The sequence below is a fragment of the Pezoporus wallicus genome, unplaced genomic scaffold (genome assembly GCF_028554395.1).
Source record: "Pezoporus wallicus isolate ANWC-B61680 ecotype Strahan unplaced genomic scaffold, APGP_CSIRO_Pwel_v1 contig_7071, whole genome shotgun sequence".
NCBI classification, from domain to species: Eukaryota; Metazoa; Chordata; class Aves; order Psittaciformes; family Psittacidae; genus Pezoporus; species Pezoporus wallicus.
The window spans coordinates 451,632-457,631 of record NW_026640445.1 but is presented as its reverse complement, the minus strand read 5'-3'; positions in this window follow the sequence as shown (position 1 = coordinate 457,631).

Sequence of the window (6,000 nt, the reverse complement as noted above, 5' to 3'; positions counted from 1 at the left end):
ACATCAAATAAAGGTCAGATAAACCCCTAATATTTAACATAAACTGACATGAGATTAATACCGCTGGCTGTAGACATAGTAAAACAGTACATTGTTAGAACCTCATTTTGAAGAACTTTGGCATTTAATCTTTAAATCTCAGTAAAATAAATTATGTTTATATATGCCAAAGCAATTATCCCTTCAAAAGAAGGTGCTTTCACACAGGCTCAAGTGTAACAGTGGTAGGCTTTTCATATTTTTCATACAGTTGGAATCATTTATTTTAGCAACTATTCAACAGGAAAGAAACACTTCATGCTGCCATTTCCAACATCCTTAAAGTATTATTTTTAAAACCACCTAAAGAATTCAAAAGCGGGGGCACAATTCTCTGTTGATTACATTTTCTAAGTTGTTATAAATTTTTTATAGAAAGGAATTGCTCGCTATTAAATACTCCAGGGTTTAAAAGTTATTTCTATAGAGCTATTTTTAATTTATACACACATACACACAAAAATAGCTATATTAAAGGACGCAGCAAAGTCACCCAATTGAAAGTTAGCACATGCCAGAATTAGAGAGGCACAAGAAATCTTCCTTCTATCTGTTTCTATGTGCAACTTCTGTACTGAAAGTAGCACCACAAACACAGGATACCATTGCGGAGTTTGAAATTGGATCAGAAAAGCTGGGGGAAAAATTAAGGCTCAGTGGGCAACGATAAATGTAGCAATTTCTAAGTTTTGAGGGCATGATGACAAATCCATTTTCTCTCTATTTACAAGACTGTGATTATTTTCTTTTATAAGTTAATAAACAATTTGATCATACTGTTACAGTTCCATTTCCTTCACTTCAAATGCCCACACTGCCACCGGAGGACCTTGCATGTGTCAGGCTGGTGGGGACATGTGCACTGGGCAGGAAGCGTATGGGTGGGATGAGAGCCAGCATGTGCCCCTCAAACTGGGATTGCTACTTTGGTTCTGCACCGTGTGCTTTATGTAGCATGCAGTGTTACTGCTGCCACTTTGGCTAAATTAAGTTTCAGTTCTTCAGAGTGTTTCATATTCTTATATTAATTAGACTAGATACAATAATTTTCTTGGGAAAAACAAGAATATGGAAGAGAAATTGCAACATGTAATACTTTACAATCCAGTTAACTAGCATATAAGGGAGAAGGAACGGTGGCTTTTCTGCAAACCCAGGGGCTTCCAGTTAAATATCAAACACCATCTATGAAAGTCAAAGACATTAGACATAGTTTATAAAAATTCTAAAGAGTCTTCACTACTGAAAAATGGCTGGGCAACCTCTGTTATCAGGATGTTTTCTGCAGGTATTAACTTCACTCAAAAAAAATTCTGAGCAAGTTTCCTCATTCCACACCAACTGTTCCATGCTCTTGCTGAAGAACAAAAAAAGCCCAGACTGTAAAAATCAACTACATGAGAACCATCTCCATCTGAATTCCCCCACATGCAGAGCATGCCAATACCTGGCACAGCAGTCAGGTTGCGATTAACATGTACCCATGACTGCAACAAGATCAAAATCAACATGAAAGAAAACTTAATTCAGCTACACATAGTTGAATCCTTAGCAAAGTGCCTTATCATGTACTCCAAACCAAGGAAGAGCACAGTGCAGTCTGGAGAAAAGAGGAATCGGACACTTAGTTTTATGAACAGGGACATGTGTAAGATTAAGATGCCAAAAAATAGCCTTCTTCCCCTCTTTTTCCTTCCCTCTTTCCTCTAGTTTTGCCTTTGCTGTTCTAATTTATGGCATTCTACAGAAGACAAAAGCCCAAAAGAACTCAGTACACTGGCACTATGCCTGGAAAGGTGACATATTGCACATATATTTTTCATATGTTTTCAAAAATATCTGTGTGGTGGGTTTTTTGCATGAATTACAGTACGTGTTTGGCAGAACACCCCTCCCTTTATCCTGGGCAACTACACAAGGACATTCTGCCTTCAGCTCCTGCTGAAACTTCCCACAGAAAGTGCCTCCTTCAGAAACGCATCCCTTGCTCAGAGCAGCTCTGAACTATTCTCGTAACTGTCAGCAAGAGCTTGAAAAGAAGCAGTGGGAATGTGCTGTTTTATAATAGACTGGGACCCGATGTGAAGCTAAAAGCAAGTACGGATTTCACAGTATGGTTCAAATCACAGGCAGAGCCAACAAACAATACAGTCCATGGGTACAGAAGTATCTTATCCTTCTTCCTAATCCGCCTTGATGTGCTAACATAAAAAAAGGCCTTTCTTAAATAATGGCTGCATCTCCATCTCCACATAAAAGATTTTTAAGCAAGTGAAGTAAAATCCACCTGGACTTGAAAATGAATCTAACTTTAAAACATGTCTGTGCAATTTTTTTCATGGCTCTGTACTTCTCCTGCCTGCACACGAGTTATCTGAACATCTGCCAGCCTTCATCAAAAGACATTGTGCTTTAGGGCAGCTTTGTGAGCTTGTTTGAGTGTGGTGCTAAAACTTCACTGCATTCCCCTGGACTCCACCTCGGAGCTGTCCAAGCTGCGCCATATTTCGGTGAGATGCTGCAGGCAGGCTGAACCATCTTTACACAGATGCTCAGTTGAGGACTCCTGGGAAGGTGTGAAATGCTCATTTATTCAACGCAGTAATTCAGAACTTACGTTTTATACCAACCATTTTGATGTAGTAAGTACAAAAAGTCAGTCAAAAATCCCTCACTGAACATGGGGATTTATGAAATTCAAATACTCAAGTTTCTGTTTGAATGTCTGGAAACATTCTCCTGGAAAAAAGGTTATCTACATTTTTCTTTGTTAAGTCCTCCTTCAGTTTGCACTTCAGATGCTAAAGAACAATATACATCCCTCTATATTTCGCTTAAGAGCCAAGATCAATATTGTTAAGGGTATTGACCTCTAACTTGGTGAAACTGAAAACTGTCACTAAGGTACTGAAAGGAGAAAACAAAGCTAGTGTAATAGATTTCATGCAGACTTAGCGAAGTGTAAATTTAAGTCCATGTAATTCCAACGGCTTTTTCCTCAGTGTCCAAAATTTTTATCCATAAATGCATAAGAGTTTAAAATTCTTGTATAAAGCTATTAGGACCTAGTGCAGTTTCCTTTATCAAGCTTAGCCTTATGAATCAGAGTTGTAGATAGAAGATACAGCAGACAAAAATAGTGCTTGTCTCTCCTCAGCTATCCAACAAGACATTTTTTCTCCTAACCATTGGAATTATTCCTCAAAATCAGTCTAGAAGCTGGTACTTTCAAGTTTTTGCAAATATGAAAATGTCTTTTCATTGATGGCAAATGTTGCCACCAGGGTCAGTCAGTTTGGGATCAGACGGTGCAGGCCTCAGCAGATATATCCTGAAGGTAAGAGAAGGATGGCCAACGACTTATAGCAATGCTAGATCCTACCCTTTACAAGTAATAATGAAGAAGGTGGCTGCAGAGCGTAGGACAGCAATCTGCAAGGTTTGGATGCTCCTGTAGCTTGAGCACTAGTGGAGAGAGCTCAGTGTATGCTCCTGATGCTCCAAACCCTATCAGACTCACCCTATCCTAAAATCAGGCTTTCACTCTCAGGTTTTGTTCATCCCACAGTCCCTTCTCAGGCAAGGAGCCCAGTTTGAATGGCAGATGCCTTCAGGAGAAACTACCTTCCTGCTTGCCTGGCCCTTCAGAGACCTCTGTACAGACTTGGGAAGGAAATGGGGAGCAGGAGGTTTTGAGTTAACACGTACACAGAGATAAACCAAAGAGGATATTGCTTTCCCATGTGAAGATGCTTCCCACTTGCTTGCACTGAATTTTAGCTGCTATTTTATTGCCTAGTCACTCAGTTTTATTTGCTGTACCCTCATATGCTAGGTCCTGTATCCCAGGGTCTCTATACCTACTATAACTGTATCACTGTATAACTTAAATCTCAGGGAAAAAAAAATATTAAAAATAATATAAAAAATAATAATAAATTTTGAAGTCACAGGCAGGGTTCAGAAATGGACCTTACATGAATCCTGTCAAAAATTTACCACAGTTTCATACGGGCAATACATTCCTCATTTCCAAGGAGATTTATATTTCTTACTAGTATCCTTCTATCTAAAGCACCACTCAGTCCAGCACTGCCAAAACTAGAGCCCTATGTTTTTCTGACCACACCTTGATAAAAAAAAAACTGACTGGATGTGAGCAAAACCTCCTCAGCTGCTGTGGACTGCAAAAGGCAACAATGACTGATTTGACAGTGACCCGAAAAGACACTTTACATCTTTTATGGACTTCATTGGGATCTGCCTGACAGAGAGTAGAGACTCTCAGCAAGTACAGCCCTACTTTTTCCTCAGCACCCACATGAACACTTCTCTAGGGAGCATCTTCCAGGGGCCTCACACAGCTGGCCTTGCTCATGAGGCCATGCACCCCTCATGAGGTATGCCACCTGGAGGGGCAGTAGGGCCATGGCAGTACCAACCCTCCCTGGCTTTGGCGTGCCGAGTCCCACAGATTCTCCAAGACCACTCTGCTGAAACTTCCAGCACCTTCAGTGTATTCAGTTCACAAGTTCAAAGAATTCATACCAGCGTACTGGCCCCAACTTGAGCAGAAATTTATTCTAACTGCTGGGGCAGTGTAGGCTAATATTTCTAATAGAACAATGGCATAGTTCAGCCCAAATTGTCCCTCCTTTTTAACACCTTCTTCACAAAGGCCCTCTTTCATCTGAACAACTTAATTTCTTCATCTGGAAAAATACAGGGAATACTGACTTAAATTGTCTGGGAATTACACCCTTCCACCATACACCCTAAATGCAGCCCAGGCTGTCACTTGAGAAATCAGTTGGTTCTGACAAAATCATTTCTCCATTCACCTGCTGCAGCATGCAAAGTGCCTAACGGACATGAAGCAGAAGACTACTGGGTGAGGAAGAAACAAAACCTTTACCGAGGAAAGCAGAGCATATGGTAAAGTTCCATTTGAACTTTTCAGTGCTACATCTTCATTCCCTAGAGATTTTGCAATATCTGCCTTTCCATTTCAAGAGAGAGACACACTACTTTTCATGGTATATTAACAGCCACTTTCACATTAGGCTTATTACCAATGTTTGTTATTCTTACCTAGCTTGCACAATATATGCTTATATACAAACAAATACAAGGAGCAGCCACATTTTGTAGTTACAGGTTTAAAGAGCTTAAAGGGATTTTTTGTATAATGGGGAACATATGGCACTAAGAAAATAACTGCACCATTAAAACCATCCTATGTATAGGAAAAGCAGCAATTTTAACTCATTCTGACAATTTAAAATCCTATCAGAGTATATATAGTCAAAATGCCAATTTCAAGCATTTAATTGTTCAAAACATAAAGCAGACCTCATTCTCCTCTTGTGGCAATTTTTGCAGATGTAATTCCCATTACTTAATTGAAGTCACTCCTGATTTACATTGATGTCAGTGAGAATTTGGCTCCATTATTCCTACAAGACAAATTTCCTGACTGGATGACACTCTACTGTTCCTGTTCACACTAAATACAGTCTATTAGCAACCTTGGTGACTTCCATATGATTGACTCCTATTTCAAGCTTAAGATTCAAGTCTTAAAAACTCAAGCATTTGAATTTCAATAACAGCAACTAAATGCTGGGGCAGAAAGGTTCTAACAGATGCAGAATGTATTACATGTATGTTTATATATTTGTGCATAGAAGTAAATTACATGGTAAGGAACCAACATTCAGCCCTCCAAATACTCTCTTGTGTTCTTTAGTCTTGCAAGACTCTTAAGCTCACTGTGGACTACAAGGAGCTTCTGCATTTCCAGGTCAGTGGAGACCCCTCTCAAACACATGCATTGTCACTTATAGGACTGAATTAAAGAACCTCTTATCGTAGCTCTTGGCACGCAGGCATTATCACAGCATTAAAACGAAACAGCTTTCTTTTTTATGACATGGCACACAATGAGTGTCTATATTTCCC